At 39.6% G+C, this 20,577-nt stretch overlaps 1 long non-coding RNA gene across 1 annotated transcript; it reads right to left on the reverse strand.

The window, feature by feature from the left end:
* Positions 1–5,209: 5,209 nt before the first annotated feature.
* On the reverse strand, positions 5,210–15,025 carry LOC146661045 (uncharacterized). The gene is made up of 3 exons (XR_014913470.1): positions 14,912–15,025; positions 9,172–9,319; positions 5,210–6,639 (listed from the first exon to the last, which is right to left on the reverse strand). It is a non-coding gene; the product is annotated as an uncharacterized LOC146661045 (long non-coding RNA).
* Positions 15,026–20,577: the final 5,552 nt, after the last annotated feature.

The raw sequence follows: 20,577 nt of genomic DNA on the forward strand, positions 1-20,577 counted from the left end.
GTATGCTTTCCAGCAGCATACCGATATTATTTCTGTACCCTAAGCAACTTCCCGGATTCCAGTAATTTACTTTAAAATCTTTTTACAGTATATATATATATATATATATATATATATATATATATATATATATATATATATATATATATATATATATATAATTCACTTTACTTAGTTTGTAGATCAAACTTAAAATACAGACTCTTTTGTATTAAAGAAGGGTAATTTATATTACAGAGTTGTAACTTTGGGTTTTCAAAATCGGCATGTTTTATCATCCTACTGATTAGTACTAGATGAAAGTGAAAACAATCACAAGGAGAGGCAGGCAGGTTTCTCGAGTCATACAGTACAATGGCTTTCTTTCAGGAGGCAGCAGCTCAGAGTTTAGTCAAGCCCTAAACATGCTGTGGTGAAATGAAGCCTCACCTGAATACAACACCTTTGTTTTGTCTGACCTCTGCGTGTTTAAAGACCCATGGTTCACTTCCCTCCCCGCTTTCAGGTCGATGGTCTGCGGACATCCGCTCACTGCACAAGGCATCTTTGCCTCACCTGTGGGTGGAGATATTTTCCTGGAAGAGGGATTAAATGCCGGCGAAATACCTGGAGATGCCACTTATGAATCAAATCCTCAGTTCAACAAGACTTAGATTGTGGAAAGTAACATAAGCAGGTTGTTTTGTCTTGTAGAAGAAGTATTTAAACTGTTCAAATGAGAGAAAAAGACTCCTATCTAAATAAATAGGTTTTTTTTAGTGAAAGCAGGACTTCACAGTTTATAGCTAACACATGAAAATGTAATTTAGAGATTTGGAACTTTTAAATATATGAAAAGGACTGCACAGTCCTTCATGTGTAGTCCTGTAAAATGATTTTAAAGTCATCTGGTGAATATGTCTAAAAAACAAACAAAGCAAGTTCTCCTTTGTGAAAAACTTTACAGATGCAGAGATTTCTGCAGGTTCTCAACTCAAGTTTGTGAAAACGTTTCCCGTCTCATTCAAGGGGCGTCTTCAGTTCTAAAAACAAAGGGTGGAGAATCCCAGGTATTTAACCCCTAGTGGGGGTCGTCCCCTTGGATGTCGTCCTGAGGGTTGTTGACCCAGTATTGATCATGTGCGTCATCACATGAGCCAAGTGTGAAAAAAGGCATGGGTCATTACCATCACCAGGGGTTAAGGGTGAAAGCACTGTGAGACATCGCCCCACTCCATCATATGGCCTCCTGAGGTCACTTGAGGCAAGGTATGAGTGGGGGGTTGAAGCACCTGGGAACTGATCACAAGACTGCATTGTAGGTGGCTGATAGGTGGTGTCATAAGCCGCCTCTTCTCTTCAACACAGTGGATGTAGATGGTCTCCTTTACTCCTCTTTCAAATCTGTTTTTCTTAGTGCATAATGTGAACATTCCCCTCCATAGAGTGACCCTTGTTCTTTAAATGCAGATGTTTTGCTTTTTTCCCCTTACATAAATGGATACCTATGATACCGCAGATATCGAATATCCCATATTAGAGATGAATGGATTCTTAGTGCAAGTAAACCTGCAGAGTCTTTTCAGGAACTCAAAAACACAGTTTGGAAAGAATGATGAAGGTAAACAGTCATTTTAAAGTCGCAGGAGTGTTTTTGAATTCTTGAAGTTGAGCTGTAATGATATGCTACAGGATGTTTAGTCCAGTGATTGAAAAGTGGCATGTCCAGGCTGTATCCCACCATTCGCCTCAAGACAGCTGGGATGCCTTCTATCCAACACCCCCCATGACCTTTAATTTAAGTGGTTAAAAAGATGGATGAATGGATGGAAACCCAGTGGTCCCGATCAGGTTATGTCTTCAACATATGTTGCCATGGTGAAGTAGGATGTGAAAAAAGAGCCACCTTCATGATACTGAAAACTGTGACTTTATGCTTAGTTTACCTTGTTAACCCATTAATCTGGCTTAGTAATAGAAAGAAAACAGGTCCACTCGATGCCTCAGCTTTCACTCTGGTTGGTTAGAGTCGGATTTTTCTCCGTCCTCCTGCCAGATTTGACTTTTTATATTGTCAGACCTGTTTGATCACCTGCAGACTCGATGATTAAACTACGTCTGAAAGAGTTTTCAAATCCCAGAACAACAAGCGAGTCAACTTGAATTCCTGCATTTATCTTTAACACTGAATTCCCGTTATCACTCAACAAAAAGTCTCTATGAAGGTAGGGGGGAAAAAGGAAAACACTCAACTGTACTTTGAGAAATTAAGAGCGAGAGTAGGATTTTTTTTTTTCACAATATACCTCTCCACATCTCCAGCTCTCCCTCGGAGTCACACTCATGAGACGCTTTTGTGTTTCAAATCAGGAGGGATAAAAGAGCATGGTAGACTTCAGAGCCTTGTTTGAGGGTTTTAGGAATGAAGGGATCTTTTTGCCTTTGGTGCTGATAATCGGCGGCTTCTCTCGTTTCCCTTCAGCACAAAAACCTCCCCTGTCTGCCTCCTTATTCTCAGAGGAGAGTTTTCACCTCCCCGGGGTGAGACTGAGCCACCTGTAAGCTTGGATTTATACTCTAGGAGGAAGAAGCTGCTCTGGTCTTTTCAGCTTTTACCAGTGCCGGTCAGCTGTCATGTGGTTCAGCAGTTCTTTGGTTACTCACTCCTTCCTTTATCTGCAACATTATTTTAAAAAAGTGGGAAAAAAAACAGTATCAGGTTTTGGAGGAAAGAACTTTGGATTTCTTTATAGTTTAGACACGAGAAAAGAGAAAATCCTCCAGACTTTTGGCAGATTTGTTGTTTCCTTCTCAGACACAAACTTTTTTTTTTAAAGCAGTATGTTGTAAACAGTTTGTGGGCCACTCAAATTCCCTAAACCCCCTCAATAAGAGGCTTATCTTCCCCTGCAAAGACAAGAAGGAAGTAAAGGATAAGGGGCTGGAGAGAGAGAGAATGAGAGGGCAGGAAGGATGAGGGAATCCCAATGTCATGCTCATCAGGAGATCACAGGACTTTACAGGAAAAGAAAGGTGATTGCAGCAGTGAGTATAAGTTTTGTCAGAGGAAAATATGTAGTTGGAAGCACCTGAGGAGAAGGCAATCAGCGCATTTTTACAATCGTGTCATCCTTAAAATGACCATCAACTAATCTTACAGACTGACCGGATTCTAAAGTTAGTGGGGGGTGACCCATCTACGGCTAAAATCGGGCTTAATCGGCAAAGTGTCTGCGCAGCTTAAGTCTTGATCAAATGCTCAAAAAAGGCTTGTAATCTTACTAGTGCAATGAAGTGCAAATGCAAATGACCTCATAGTAAATTCTTCAAATGCCAAACCCAGTCATACAGATGTGCTAGTACGGTTTTAAGATTTTAAGATGACATTGCTGGCTAATGTGCTCTAATCTGTTCTGGGACAAACTGATAATCTATGCTTGGTCCCTTCCCCTCATCCCCGCTCCAGCCTCCCTCATGCTGACATTTGCGCTCCAGAAACTTCAGGGACAAGATGCGTGCACAGAAAACTGGTACCAGACAGTCAGACGGCTGGGACGGCTGGGACGGCAGACAGACTGGCGGTGGGTGTCCCTCCATTAACGAGGCCTGACAGCTTCCATGCAGGCTCATGCGACAGTGAAAGCGAGGATCGGGTCAGACTCAAAGCGTTTGATGTTGGGGTGGCGCTTGAGTTTGAAGTCACCGCTCATTTCAGCTCTGTTTGGATTTTTTAAGCCCTGTTGTGTCAGACGGCCCTATCTGACCGGCGCTGGGGCAGGCAAACCGATCCAGTAACTCACAGTGACAGTCAAAAACAAACTACCTACGATATCTGCCCCGCTAACTGCCCATTTAAACCCCCCAAGCAGATAGGAACACCACTTCCCTGGATTGTGGGGATTACCCAACATGCTCGTTTTTCTGGTACATACAAGAGTTTCATTCTTTTTTTTTCTGCAGCCGGAAAAGTCTGATTTTTTTTGTGGTTTAAGCCAGGAAATCCTGGGCTGGCGTGCTGGCCTGGACGCGGTGTCCATTGTCTGGCTGCTCACTCACTGCACCCATTGATACTCTTCATCCAGCTGTAAAATCTGGTGTGGTGGTTAAGTGTGCATGTTTGTGTGTGTGTGTCTATGAGCGGTGTGGGTGTTATGAGGGCGGATGCAATTCACTCTGAAAACAAGATGTAACCCCCCCTCGGATGGGTCAGAGTGGGTAAGAGTATAGAAGCATTGGCACTGAAGGGATAAAAACACGCCGCGTTTGCTTCCTGTGTGCTTCCAGTGCTCTGTGTCCTCTCCCCCCCCCCCTCTCTCTCTCTGTGGGCCGCAGCTGTAGGTTTTCATAGTGCATTTCCCCTCTTCCATAGGAGACGTTCTGCAGTGTTTAACAAGGGGGTCAGATTAGCATAACAGCCTCCACAGGAACCCTGTCAGCATTAAAACACACTTCCTCTGGAAGTGGTTTTCTGCATAATCTGGTCCTCCCACCATCACCACCACCACCTTCAACCCTTCACCCTCCCCAGTTCCAGTAAAAAAAAAATAGAAACCCTCTGCTCGCTGTCCCTCATTATCTACCCCTCTTTGTCTGAAAGCCCTGCAATATCTTTCTTTACACATAAACCTTTCTTCAAAAATAGAGCTTATATAGCTGTAACTGGAAATCACAGTTAGCAGCTGTGTGGCGTTTGCATGTTCTCCCCTTTGTTTGTGTGGGTTCTCTCCGGCTACTCCAATTTCCTCCCACATACCAAAGACATGCAGTTAGTGGGGTTAATTGGTGATTCTAAATTGCCCATAGGTGTGAATCCAAATGGTTCTGCAAATTGTCCAGGCCATGACCCTGATAAGGATGGATGTTTTGATGGATAACTGTGCAGCTTTGGACATATAATATCTTACAGTATTTTTACATTTAATTGCAGCTGATGGTGACATTCCTAACAGCCCCTCATCGCACTCCAATATCAAAAGTTACATCCCAAAAAATTAAATATTTCATAGAAAGTTTATGTAGAACCTTTTATTATAATCATTTTTGCCTTTTCTCTGCATTGTTTGATACATTTTTGTTATAGACTTATTTGTTCTTCAGAAACTGGTAATTTATGAGGTCTACTTTATGTCCTCGAAACAGGAAGCCCAAAACTGCATTTGACAGCAAAACACACAAGAAAATACAAGCCAACAAAAACACAAAAAGCGAGCACACGCTTTGTTCTGGGATATTAGAGGCATAGCAAGTCTTTTCATAATTTCAGCTCTGCTGCATTCCACCACAAAACCCATCCGGAGAATAATAAGAGAGACTCCACACATTAAAAAAACTGAACTTGTTTTCCTTGCAGAGTCATCCATATTCTCACGTTCCCACATCCGGATCAGGAAGCAGCTCTGTGCACGAGGAACAGGTGGAAGGCCTGGGAAGGCCTTTGCAGAGGGCTGTGATTTATTCTTTACTCCACTAACTTCTTAGTTTTTCTGCTCTGATATACTTGTCTCTAACCAGCTCTACTCAGTTATAGTCATTGCTTCTTCTTCTTCGTTGCTTTTGGTGTACTCCAGTCTTCACCCAAGATAATAATAATAATTCTATAATAAAAAAAAACTACATATATACTGGATGTATTACTATTGGATGCATTACTGTGCCTTGCACACTGAACTGCTCTAGTCTGTAAAAGGAAACACTGCAGAACATAAACCTCTGTCTGACAAAGAAGTCTGTCTTTTATCAAATGACTAGGAAGAGGAAAGTACAAAGTAAACTGTCACTCTCTATTGCTGCCTGTTGAATCTGCGGCCAACGGGGACAATTCAAAGTCCCCAATAAGAGACTGCAGATTTTTATCGAAGATGATTAAAACTACCTTAATGAAGAGGAAATGCGTGTTCGCTTAAGACTGAGAAACTACTTCTAAATGAGTGAAAACAGCAACTTGTTCTAATGTAAAAGAAAAATGGAAACTGGTTAGAGAAATGGAATGCATGCATGTGAGCTGAGCGTAAGGCTATAGAAGAAACTTTAAGAAACTTTGGAGGAGGGTTGGACAGAGACACAGACAGATAGTTGTTGATAGTTGTAACCTTTATATTTTGTGTCTATTAAACCAAGACATATTAAAATTTGAGTCCACCTTTAAGCATTAGTATAGTTCCAAAGTTCTCTCTGATAAACTCTTTCACGTTCAATATAGTTTATTGGGAACTGATTAACATATTCATGGCTAACAAAGTACAACACAGTAGTATTTTTCCACAGTACACATGAATAAAACTCTGTACTTATAAACCAACCCCCCCAAATAGTCCCCATACGCTCACAATAACAGATACGTGTGTATAGTATTCTTGCACATACACACTTGCAGTGGGAATTAAGTGCAGCATGCCAGAAGCCGAGAGGGAACAGACTGAAGAAACAGTCCGAGTGCATATTTTGGACTTGAGATTAAGTTTCAGCCTCTCGGCCCGCAGCACCGGATAGATTTGATTACGGCAACAACCAGAGGCTAAATCTAATTAGCACCATTATTCATAGCAGGATGTCAGCCTCGAGTTTCAGTACAAGCCACAGTATCGGTCATCGGGGAAAAAACTGATGGTCTCTTGGCATCACGCGTCAGAGTGTTTGTATTGTCTTGGATGATTCTAAAGTCTGTAACAAAAACCAGAAGGACACAGTACTGAAATCTAAACAACTTCAATTTATTTTGAAAGTAAACACAATAACATTTTGAGAAAACCAGAGGTACGTCACATTCATTTTAGTCTAAAGTCTAAAGTTGTTTTACAGTAAGAGCTTTGAATTCAAATTCCCTCATAATATAACTGAATTTCTCCTGCAGGAATTATAATCTGAAATTCCCAGTCACATTCTGACAGCTACATTACTCCACTGCTAGCAGCTTGGTAGGATATTTGTGTGTTATTCAGCTAACGTAGCACAGTAGTACAGAAGTCTGGTGAGACATTTTTCACACTGTTAGCCTGAACACTTCTGGAATATCCAGATTGATATAAGAGACAATACAAAGCAAAACAAAAACCAAAAACGAGGAAACCAGATGTACGGCTGGAGAAATCAAAACAGACTAACACAGAAACATTAGTGTTAGTTGTTCTTTAGTTGCAGCAGCTAATGCAGTGGAGTTGTAGATGTTTAACTTGTCTGTACAACAGTTAATAGTTGTCTGAGTGTTGCTTGTGGAATGACTAAACTTTGTAATAAATGAAGCCAAAATATGTCAGTGGTGGCGCCACCAGGTGCAAGTCTGTGCACCTGAGACTGGAATTGTGGCATCAGTACCATGTCTATTCTTCCATGACATCAGTCTAAGACGTCAAGGCAATTAAGCCTATTAGGAATTACCCTACAGTCATAAAACATACAGGGGGATGTGGGTACAGCCAGGACAGGCTTGTCTCTCTGACAGACAAGCATTTACACTCAAATTAGCAAATTTAGAATTACCGTTTAATTTAACATGCAGGAAACCAGAATACCTGGAGTTACTCACACAGGCACAAGGAGCACAAACACCCCAGCTGACCCTTTTGCTGTCAGATGATGGTGCACTACAGGAAACAAGTTAAATTAGCCAGCAGGTTTCTCTGCAGAAAGGTTTCCTGAAAAATGCGTCTCCTCCTGCGGGATATTCATTTTGTAAATACACCAGATAGAGGCTTTCTGACAACTACATGATGGCATATATCTATCTGAATGCAAAACCATGGCAACTACAAAAAGCTGAACTGCTCAGTGTGTTATCAGTTCTGCTTACCTCCATCTGCTGCGACCTTACACATCAGGGTGTCATTTTGTCGCAGCATCCGCTTTAAAGCCTCGTGACTCAGTTGGCCTATTTAACTGGTCGTATTGGGCAGCTAATCTTATAACACTAGTGTCATAAAGGTTAAGCTGAAATCTACAACCTTCTTTAAATTAGCTGCAGCCTCTTTATGTAGCTAAATGAGCTCAGAGTGCATTTATAACAGCTACTTTCAGCACATGTCGAAGATTGTTCAAGCAATCGATCAATTTCTTCCATTCAACCTTCAACCGAGACCATTTGCAACAAACTTGGTGACAAGGTGACAACTGTTGGTGCAGCATGCCAACAGTTATGGAAGAAAATGACCATCAATCGGCCTCACTCTGGAGCTCAAAGCAAAATCTTCCCTCATGGTGTGAAGATGATCGTGAGAAAGGTGGTGGATGTGCCCAAAACTACACAGGAGAAGCTTAATTCTAAATAAACAGCTCTTATTTATTGCTGTCATGATAGAAATAATAGAATGATCGAAATAAACAATGGCAACATCCAGTGCTTTGTTTTTGTTTTGTTTTTGTGTGCAGCGTTAGCTCTGGTGAACTTTAGCGCTCTCCATGTGATCCTGTCTTTCTTGAAGTATAGATTAAAGCCCGAGCTGCACTGATGATGAGGTCATTCTGTCAGACAAAGGGAGCTAAGCCTTGACCTTTAACCCCGTCTTAGCCTAGAAGTCACATGCATTTATATGCTAAGGTCTTCTGACAAACATTTCTTTGTCTGGTGATATCTGCATTAAAAAAAGGAATTTATATTCATTTTGAAAATGTCAAAGTGTGACTGGACCAACAGAAGACAAAATAATTTTGACTTTGCCTGTTTATTTAAAAGGGAAATCAGAGGCAATTAAACATAATCAATCGAATGCCTGGGTGGTCCAATAACCAGTGGAAGGAAGTGACGAGAAAAAGTTCAATTCAAGCTGTTAAGTCAAGCCACGGGGCCCAGAGTGAACAATGAACAAAAAGAAATCCCTCCCAGATCCCCATAATGTTTTGATTCTGTCATGCCTTTTTCCTAGCAGTCTTTGCGTCAGGATATGGCCAAGCCAAGCAGCAAAGCCATACCACTGTGCTCAGTGACTTAAGTCTAAGCCCCATTCAGAACTCTCAGGCTGTGGTCATTATAGTGAAGGCTTCTGGGTCGTGTGTTGGAAGCTTCCTCTTTCATTGCATCTATGTAATGGCCGAATTAAAGGGGACCTAGTACGCTCATTTCCAGCTCCACGTTTTCACTCGTGGACTCTGGCTTTCTGTCATATACTGTCCCTTGGTGCAGCATCTCAGTTCAATCCTCCATCATTTCAGATTCTCACCATTTAAGGCCACTATTTGTCTTTCTGAGTTGTCATAGCTTACCTGATATCCATCCATCCAGCCATCCTCCATCCATCTCACCAGCCAGCCAACCAAAGCAGAGAAGCCGCGATGTCCCTCTCCTCTTTCAGCTCATCTGGGGGGACACGGAGACATCAAAGTGCAGATGCTCCACCGCCTAAAATTCTGCCTATAAAAATTATAAACAGAATCGTGACAAACACCCACTGGGGATGAGTCAGACTTTTCACCAGTTTATCTGTTAGGTTATGACAAATACTCAAATACTCAATGTGTCACAGTCACAGTTTTCAAGATATGCCAGTGTTACATTAAAATCATGCCTCTGCTGTTCTGAACTTACCACTAATTTTAGGCAGATGTATTTGGTCAAGTACATAAAATGTTCAAATAGTGAGGAAGACATTTTTTCAGTCTGGATGGAAACTTTTCTTAATGTTTTGTTTCTTAGTTCTTATAATTCTGCCTTTTAAAGTGCTGTAAGCTCAGGACTTTCAGTTACAATGCCATATCTTGGGTCTCAATAGCAACTATGACCTCTCCAAAGAAGAAGAAAGCATCGAGCAGAGGCCGGATGGATGGGAAAATTGGGACCATGTCAAACTAAAATGCTATTAAGGGGAAACACATTATTGTTCTGTTCACCTTTGGGGTTAGACCTCCAAGGAATAACTTTCACAAAAGTTCTGTACTCTTACTGTTTTTTGACATGGAGACCTTCCAGCTGCTATATGTTGATTTGGGCCTCCAAATAGCTTCAAGGGACATGTGACCCTAGGTTCAAAGTTCAATGTTCAGACAGGCCAGGCTCACCTTTTCTACCCTGATGCTGAGGACAAAGCTCACATTGAGAGTCAGAAAGTGCCTTTTCAGGCTATAGTGATTTTCTGTTGGGACAATTCACCTTTAGCTTAAAAAAACATCACTACAGAAAAAATAGGACTATATGCAATCCTGAAAAACACTAAGTACAAATTCAAAAGGTCAGACTGTGCAATGCTCAGAAAAACTGTACAGAGACCTAAATACTACATCTCAGACTCCACAGGCCTCAATTAGCATGTTAAATGTTAAAGTTAATGACAGTACAATTAGACAAAGACTGAGCAAGTATGGCTTGGCAGACAGAATTCTCCGCTCTCTAAAAAGAGCAGAGTGGTTTAGGTTTGCTAAGCTGCAGCGGAATAAACCATAAAACTTCTGGAACAATGTTCTTTGAAATGACGATATTAAAGTGGACCAAGTGTTTAGAGAAAATCAGACATGACATATCAGCACAAACATCTCAAAGCAACTGTCAGCACAGTATTGGAGGGGTAATGGTTTGGGTTTGTTTTGCAACCACAGGATATGACCATGTTGCTGTCATTAAATCGACTATGAACTCCTCTGTATATCAAAGTATTGTCATGTAACGTGGTGGACTACTATCTCCTGTACACCAACACGTCTTCCTTTCTCCTGAGAGAAATTGGCGCATATTTGTTGTGTAGTGGTTTGTATGTGTGTTTCACAGTTGAGTTGATTGAAGGCAGTTGTATTTGATTGTAGTTACAGTCTAGTCTTGTTAGTTATACACTGTAAACACTGCTCCTTTTTCAGTGCTTCCCTACCTCCCTGCCTTTCAAACTGTTAAGGTAGCAGCATATGATGTAAAAGCTGTCCAGAAAACAGCAGGTATCAGCAGCATTATCTCTGGGACGGAGGAGGGTTGCAATGTGGTTTGCAGATATACAGTAACTGTATACTGTAACCTTAAATAGTATGGAGTATGTGAACATTGCCAATTGGAAGTACAGAACAATATCATCTAAGCCATAAGCAGATGTTGGAAGCTAATCAGAGGGTTTGCAGCTGAATTTCACCTTCTGGCATACCTGCACTAATGCTATGCTTGATTAATGGTAGTATATTTAATAAAATGCTTTCTAAATTGCTTTCTAAAAAAAAAAAAAAAAACCCAAACCTTAAAACATGCACCACCTGAATCACAACATACCTTTAGTCCCTTTTTAGAATGTGTAAAACACCCTCAAAAGAAAATCAGAATAATCAGAATGCAATATAAATTAAAAAAACAAAAAACAACAACAACATCAACAACAAGTAATCTTTTAGAATGACTCATGCACTTTCTGTTCCGCTTACAATGGCTGCTTATATCCAGGCTGATGACTGTAGAGGTCCTGCCCAGGTCCTGACCTACAGACCTTCTACTCACAGCCTTCAAAACAACAGCTGGCATGGAGGAAGCGTGGGAGATAAGGGAGGGCAGGACGGAAGGAGAGAGAGGGACTGTGAAGAAGTGAAGAAGAGATGTAGATAGGAGAGGAGGAAAGGTTCGGGAATGGAAAGTGGGAAGGGGGGATTATGCAACTATGAATTGTGAAAGAGTGGATGACAGAGATTTTTCTGACCAGCTGAAGTGTTCCCCTATAGACATGTTTTAAAGACATACAATGTACATTCTTAAAGATCACATTTACTCAGTCTTCCTAATTCAAAGACTTTTATCCATTTTCTTCAGCTTATCTGATTTCAGGTTCCGGGCTAAGGAGGGTATTCCAGACATCTGTCTCACTGCCAGCTCTCCTAGGGGAGGTATTCTCAGGCCAGATGAGATACATAATTGTTCCAGCAGCTTCTTGGTCTACTCCAAGGTCTCCTCCCAACTGGACATGCTGTAAACCCTCCAAAGAAAGGCACCCTGGAGATTTCCAAGTCATATACATGAACCAGCTATGTTGGTTGCTTTCAAAACAAAGAAATAGCAGCTCTACTACAAGCTTCCCATGAATATCTGAGCTCTTCACGGTATATGATCCATGTGTTTGCTACATCATACCATCGGTTCTACACATGATCCTGACATTGCTTATGACGCCAACTTTCTGTTTCACACTTGGATGCAGAATGCTCCCACTGTGTGCTCAGGGTCACATTACATATTGACTTTGAGTCAGCTGCATTGAGTTTGTTGAGTGAAAAAATATAAATACACATATTTTAATGTATTCTTTGTCTCCACAGGACAAATTCTACTGTTGTTTACTTCCTCTGAACAACTGCTTTAGTTTTACCCTCAATAGATAAATGTCTTGAATTAGTCACGGAATTTACTACTTATATTTATAGTAATCCCATGACATTAAAGCCTTTCCATATGGCAACTTTGTGAGCTTTCCTATTGGATCACTGTGAAGCTAACAGATCAGGTTGCACAGAAGATACTTTTTTGAATTTGACAGGTTAATTGTCATAAAAATTTGCTCTCTCTCTCTCTTTTGTTAATTGGTTGCATATTTGTCTAAGACTTCAGAAAGTTGCATTTCCTAAATTAAAATCAGGAGTGCTGCCAACGCACGCTCCAAGTGCAACACTGAAATCAGTGCAGGTTCAAGACTTCCACACACCCCCACACACACTCACAAACAGACCAAACTCTCAGCTTAGCCCAGCTTAAAGATGTTTTCAGCTGTTGCTGCATGCTGTATAAGTGCCTCTTTGTTCCCTAAGAGTTTTTGAGCTTTTCGTCCTTCCCCTTTTCCTCCCCTATTACCTCCCTATCTCCATTTTTAACAACCCCCGCCTATGCCCTAACCAGTGTACCTAACCCTTCCAAACACCACCCCTCCTGCTTGATGATGTCGAAATTTTTTTAGATTGAAAATTTATTAACTTGAAAATTCCACACCAAATGCTAAAGTTGCAAAATGAAAAATATCTGTGTTTACGATACAAGAACAAATGAATCCTCTGTTACTTTTCGTGACACTGAAATGTCAGTAAAAGTGAAACGAAATCTCCTACCTGTTTATAATTTTTTTACTTATCCATTTCAGGGTTGCAGGGAGGCTAGTGCCTACCTTAGCTGCCATAGTTTGGTACTGGGCTGTGAGAGTTGAGACTCGGATGTGAAATTTATGATTTTGAGGGGTTTTATCGGTTTTTCTCGTTATTTTTTAAATTGTTTTTATCATTAACTCTGTTTCCTTGGGTCTTTTCCCGTGTGTTCTGAATAAATCTCCTTTTTTTTTTGATACCGGTACTGGTTTTATTTTGTTGTATTTAGCCACGACACCTTAAACGCTGGTCCGTGAAAATATTGTCAGACATAAACCGGTCCATGGCACAAAAAAGGTTGGGGACCGCTGCTATAGGCTATTAGCTACTTATCATCTATCCACTGCATCAGCAGTGAATGCTGCATCCCATGTATTCCCTTCGCTGCAAGAGTGGATGACTGAAGGTAGAAAAACAGTAGCAATCCTTAGATCACTGGTTTGACTCCAGATTACTCAGATTATAAATCAGGAACAAAATTGCAGCAATGTGGTGTAAGGTGCCAACAGCAAGGTCTTCAAAGCATAAATTAAATGGATAATCTTGATCATCATCCATCACTTCCTCCGGTAGCTGTTTCTTCTTTTTTTGTACATTTTAATTTTGTCCGCAAAAAAAGAAAGAAAAAAATATCAAAACTAGCTATGGCTGTAGATCTCGTTCCCAGTAATCCTAAGAATAAAAAACAATATAGCTTTATCCAAACAAAGGCAAAATTTCTTCCCACAAAATGACTCTAAGTACTGAACTTAGATTTTAAAAAGATTATGTTTTGGGTTATTCATTGTGATCATAAGGTTTTGACCAACATAGCAACAATAAATAAACATACAGTTTGGGTTATGTAATGGTCATGGTTAAAAGAAACAGCGATCGTCTATTGGTTTGAAACAGTAAATATCTCCCATGTTAAAATCCTGTATTTTTCCAAACCCACATATCCACTCCACCCTCCTCCCTCTATGAAGTCTTAGGGGCCTGGCTTACTTCTTTTGGTCTATGAACACTAGAGGGCGATGTCACTTTAATGTAAAGTTTTGGGCCTCTGCTAGACGTCATTTAAAAAAAAGTTACGTTTTTTAAAACTAAGCTGCTTGCGAAAATGCATTGTGGATTATTTTTCACAAAATCATGGGGTGAAAACAATAGTTAGTCATCATCACGTTAGCGTACGATTAACCACAAGCTAAAATGGTTTACAGCGTATCTGTTAACTTATTTCACAGAAACTGAATCAGACATATATGTAGGGTGCTGTGCAAAAGTTTAGAACCACTCCTGATTTCTTTATATTTTGCTAAGAACATGGGAAATGCCTGTTTTGACATCCACTCGTGCACTGAGACCATTTCTGGTTACGCTTCAGTGAACAGTAGATGGATCGGCTGAAGGGCCAGAACCATCCCTCTGGTGCTGTGTCAGGTCCTTGCTGGATTTTTTTTTCCGTATTTGTTGAGGACATGGCTTTCATATACAGAACATACATCTTGCTGTGATATTCCAAGATTGTGGCTAATACTAGCTCTTTGGGAATCCCCATCATGGTGAAAAGCAGTTTGTACCTATCAAACCATCATATCATTTTTTATAGATTCAACTAAAGAAATTGCAACAGATCTTTCATTTTTCAACAGGCAAGTCACTACATTTACAATTTAAAATGGTAAAACATATGTATTATTATTATGCATATATTTTTTTAAAGTACAAAATAAAAAAACAACAACGTGTTAAATTGTGTCCCAACATTTCAGAAATATAAGCGCTATTTTAACATAAGTCAGAATTTAGCCCTTCATCCTCCTAGTTTTAATTTGGAAAATTATCAAGCCACACTTCCTTATAAATGTGAATATGAATGCTTTCTGTGAGGCGGCGTTCCAGCAGTCATATTTAAAGAAACCTCTGGTGTACTCACACATTGGAATAACTCCAAATCTTTTGTATAGCTGTCCATGTTTCACTCCAAGCCTCCACCGCAGCCTGAGCCAAGTAGGAGGTTTGAGGCTGTGCAATCAGATCCTTGGATCCCTCCTGGCGTTTGTTCGCCGGGCTTGTTTTCACTGTCAACACACCACTTGAGAGAATTAAGGGAAGCCAAGTACCTGGAGCTCAGGAGGTAATAAAACAGTCAAAGCACAATTAAACTTTCAGAAACAAGTTTGGTCAAGATTTCATTCCAATTTGCAAAACAGACATTCAGTTATAATGGATGAATGTGTGCACTTATAAAGCTATCTGATTAAAAGCAGTTATGTTTTCAAGCTCATTAACTTTGCTAGAATGTGATTAGTTGGTTTAATGTCTACAATGAAGGGGCTGTGTTGCAGAGGGGTCTTATTCATTATGCATTTTGCTTATGTTTAAATTTTTTGGCTTTTTTTTTCTCATCTTGCTTTCCTAAAGTGTTTTATTCTTTTACAGATACACACCAACTTTTGCAAGTCATGCAGGTTAATGTACCATTGATTTATTTGCTGACGTCCGTCCGAGAGCCAAAGTGATGCCCTAAATTTTGCAATGCTCCATCAAATTCTCACATGTCAGAGGCAAAAACAAACACGTCATAGCTAGTTTGTGTAGGCACTGTGTTGTAGGGCTTATTTAACTCAATCCCTCCTGAGTGATATTTTTCATTCGATGTTAAACCTCACACTGCGACTTTCACAGTCCTGTTAAATTCCTAAAAGGCTGAGTGTATCTGGGTGGGATCAGTTTACACCACCCGACGATTTACCATGAATGACGGTTTTGTGTATGCAATTGTGTGTAGATGTGTGTTTGTCTGCATGCAAAAGGAGCTGAAGGCCACACAGAATATATAACTTGTGAAAAAAGGTCAAATTAAATTTCATATGTTTAGATTAAAATGACATTTTCATTATCCAGGATACAGGAAACAGTCAAAGTTTTAACCATTAACAAGTTTAAATAGGAACAAAATCAACACTCCTATGTTACCAGATGGTCTTCAGTATATTAAATAAAAAACAACTATTAAGAGCTGATTATCATGTGGCCAATTTGGATTTTTGTAAATATTCTGAGGTGAGATTTTGATACCTGGTTGAAATTGCATTTAAGTCCTCATTATTAGATGACAAATAAAGCAGATAAAAGCTGATAGTAAAAATGTTAGAAGTGACCAAATAAAAAAAATCTGGTACATTCTTTAAAATGCACCGCCCAACTCAGCAACATCAAAAGGCCTAAAAGACTACTGAAGGCATATGACCAAAGTGGATGATGACAGAATTGTTTCCATGGTGAAGAAAACCGCTTTCTAAACATCCTGGTAAATCAAGAATGCTCTAATGTCTAAAGAAGAAAATTGCTGTAATTCCAAAATAGTTCATGTGAAAATTTTGTTAAAGCCCTTTGATTAAAGCTGATTACATTTCAACCACATCTCGACTGGTTGATTTAAAACGTATTGTGGTGTACAGAGGCAAAATGACAAAACAACATGTCATTGTGCAAAACCTTATTAACCTAACTGTATGCTTTTTTTGTGTGTAAAGGCTAGCATTTTAGTTTGTGGGAATTTGTGGGAAGCCTCAAGAGGTCAATAGATGAAGATAGATAGTTTTTCTTTTCAAGCCACAAGGCTTCCACTTGTTTTTTAGTGCTGTCAAAAGAATAATAAAAAAAACCTAATTAATTGCACATGTTTCTGTAATTAATCGCAATTAACTGATCAAAAGCCTGGTTGCAATTGCAGTTTTTCAACTTTGTATTTAAGCTTGTAACTGAGATTTATGCAATATAATGAAGTAAATGCAGAATAAACACAAAGAATGTGTGCTTAAATTCAAAGAGCATTTGAATAGTTTTCTTCCATCTTTTAGCACAGGTTCTCTCCTGTGAAATACAACTTTTTATAAAACCTATATACTAATAGTGTCACGGTCTCGCTGGCAGACCGTGGGGATGTGGGGAAAGGAGGACCCAAAATGCAGGACTCTACAGTGCAACAGTGTTTATTTACAGTGGTGACAATCCGAACAACAATAAATCCCCCCGTGCGATCCCAACTCCCGTTCCGTGTCTTCTCCTTTATCCCGTGCTCCGTGCTCTGTCTCCGTTCCCTGTGTACTCTCCGTGTGCTGCCTCCTGGTCGCCACAATTCCTCCTGAGGAAACACGCATACCAAAGGCAGCCGTGAGTACAAAACCTAACAGTAGACTTGCACTAACCTTGCACAATACACTTAAGACTGACGGGAAGTCACTCAACGATCCAGCGTCGAGGAGCTCTCAGCCACACTGTTTTGAAGCTCCTCTGACGAGGCTTGATCGGCGCCAGGTGTGTGTGGATTCCTGGGTGGGACCGGTCAGCTGGCAGGGCCACACCCACCAGGCCTAAAAGTGCCTGCCACGACCGCACCCTCACATACACAAGCACACACCCCTAAACACCTGACAGTACACCAACACGGAAAAACAGGACAGCAGACACAACCATAATAACAACAACCACAATAATGATAATAATAATAATAATAATAATAATAATAATAATAATAATAATAACTACAATAGTAGTTCACACTGCTCACGGACACCGAATCCCTGGAACTGGGTCCGTGACAAATAGGTACATATACACTAATATATACGGTAATATATATTAGTGCTGTCAAACAATTAAAATGTTTAATCAGATTTATTGTTCAGTCTTGTTATTTTTTTAATACTCAAATTTCCCATCGAGAGGACCAATGTGCATTTATCATCTTCCATATTGAGTGGATTGGTTCAGCTCCCTGTCACTACCAGATCAACTGCCCATTTGCGCAAGTGCGAAGGTAACTACTTGGACAAACTGCCCGAAATGAGTTGACGGAAAAATTTCAGGGATTTTGAGTCATTCTGCTCCAGATGCATTAATAGCATTAAAAATTTTTAATTGCGTTGACCGTGATGGTGGATTAATTTGTGCTAACGTGTTAATTTTGACAGCACTAGTTTTTTTGTTTTTAAAGTAAAACATATAGTCATCCTAGTGTCTTAATGGAAACTAACCAAAGCTGTCACTGTAATATCTGTTTCATGGCATGTGGCTATTTAGATAGATTAGACAGTATTCAGTGTAGAAATTGTGCATTGTTATTGTTTTTTGATATAAATTTACTGTAGATAGTCATTAAAATGACTATCTACAGTAAATTTACAAGGCCAAAATTGAACATATGGAGTTCAGGGTATCTAGAAATATCTTCAGTAATAGCTAAAATTTAAGACTGCTCTAAATCTGGTTTCTGGTAGTTTTTTCTACTCTTGGGTTTGATTTACAAAAACTGGCAGTGGTTTCTTTATATAGTCACACAGCTATAACTGTGGGGCCACCTGCTCCTTCAGATTCAAATGTCTCCACAGCTATCCATAAGTGTGGTCTGCAGAATTTTAGAGGTTGCTAAAAAAAAGAAGCTAGCTAGCCAAAAAAAGTTTGGGGGGGGTTGTGAAGAAAAAGTTAAAACTGGTTTCCTAAAGACAACAGCACAAAATACAAACAACAGTAGATCAAATTTCTTTCTTTTCTAAAGTGTTTGTTTGTTCATGCAGCTCATAGAGAACGTTTTTTGATGAAAGCCCAATATAAGGCTGTATTTTTGGCTAGGCTAATGCTAAAAGATAAAGCTTGTAAAGTCAGAAACACATGTGTTTTAGATTACATTGTTCCAATTATTTTTGCCTAGTATTAAAAATGGGACCAAATAACCTTTGAGCAGAGTTTAGGTGAAGAAAGTTATCCTCATACAGTATTTTTGCATTTAGTTATTGCCAAAGTAGGCAAATGAGGCCATGTTAGTTTCCTTAATGACTGCATTTTATGCGACTATATATGTAAACAGCCTATATCACTAATGGAACCTTGACTGAGGTGTAAATAGTGTAATGACTGCAATTTGTGCTTCCCTGTATGAATTTTGATTTGATGACGAGACAAACTAGTCACTTAGCAGGTTTACACTTACATGATTGGAGGCGCTAGAATAGCTTTTAGCAACAAGTCATTAAACAGACTTACTCTAAACTTACTCTAGTGCAGTCACACAATAAAAATGTGGAACTTTTCATGAAAATAATAGTCCCATTTAATGTTTTCTTCCTGAAGAACACCATCAGGAAAAGCTAAAGAGCGTAAACTTTGGCTGCTCTCCAGTTTTCTATTTTGCTCCACATCTGTCAGTCCATCATTCACTCATTGCACTCACTTTCTCCATGGTTTCCTGTCTCACTCTCTCTTAAAATCATTATCGCAGTTTGTGTTCACTGCGGTTCTTGGATGGCATGAAAACATCCAAACAGGCACGCATGCATTGCATACATTCCACATTTAACCTTTACGAGGCAAATTAAAGCTCGTTTCTAAGTTTGCAGGAAATGAGCAACAAGTGTTGTTGGGGAGTAAATGAGAGGGTGAAATATGAAGCCAAGTAGGTCTGGATTTATAATCTTTAAAGTTGGCAGGAGAGGGAAGTGAAGTTTTTCTGATGAAGAAAACACCAGTGGCACTACCCCACAGAAATAGAAAACAAAGTTAAACATACAACAAAAAAAATTAAGAAATAATCATGTGTTTCTGTTTTATATTACATCAGTATTGATACCAAATAATTAACACTGACTTTAGCTTAAGTTTGGCTAAGCTGGTGACATTTCCATTCTTTTCAAAAGGCATTTTAGCATTATAACTTTGTGGAGTGATAATATAAAAACACTGCACGTCTGTACTAACTAGATGTATAGTGTATGTATTGCGCTATGCCAAGGATGTCAAATTCATTTTACATTGTGGGCCACAGACAGCCCAGTTTGATCTTGAGTGTGCCAGACCACTGTGTCTCCCCCTTCTACCAGTTTAAAGGCGTTTAACTGCACTTTTCATCACTAAGTTTTCTTAATATTTGAAAAGTTCAAAGTCAGCAGTAACAAAGAAATCAAAAAACTGTATTTTTCCTTCTGTTCTCTTGTGCTACAGCCAGCTAATTTCAGTTGGTGAGCAAGAGGATGGCGTGGTCTACAGCTTTTGAGGAGTGACGTTGAGGACATTACTATTTGATTGAAGGTGAAATGCAAACTGCATCCAATGACAGAAACAACTTTGGCTCTTTGCAAGCCTCTGCACAGACAGCATGCTAACACAAACCTAGCCAAGGACCCAGAACCCATGCTGATCCCAGTCAAACAGCCAGATCGTGACCTTCAACAGGTAACAAAGGCTGTAGTCAGGCTACAGCCTCAGTTCATGTTTTTAAAACAAAATCACTGTCTCTTTAGACTGGTTTTCAACATTGTTTTATGGTCATACCTAAAAACTAAAAGAAATATTGTATGTGTCCTCATTAGGATAGGAATTTGTGGGGCTGTAGCCTCAGATTTACATTGTTAAGTGGTAATTATGTGACAAAAAAGGTAAAAAGGAGCAGTGTAATAAAAAGCTTTCTCTGGTGAGTAATGTACTACATTCATTTCAAGAGAAACAACAAGTAATGTGTAATATATTTAAAAATAAAATCAACCCCAACACTGGGAGCAGTAAGGGTATAATTAGTTTTTCATGGGATTGAACTGTTCGTAG

The sequence above is a fragment of the Rhamphochromis longiceps genome, linkage group LG10, assembly GCF_057381845.1.
Source record: "Rhamphochromis longiceps isolate RC_006_pf linkage group LG10, R_longiceps_female_GT1.1, whole genome shotgun sequence".
NCBI classification, from domain to species: domain Eukaryota; kingdom Metazoa; phylum Chordata; class Actinopteri; order Cichliformes; family Cichlidae; genus Rhamphochromis; species Rhamphochromis longiceps.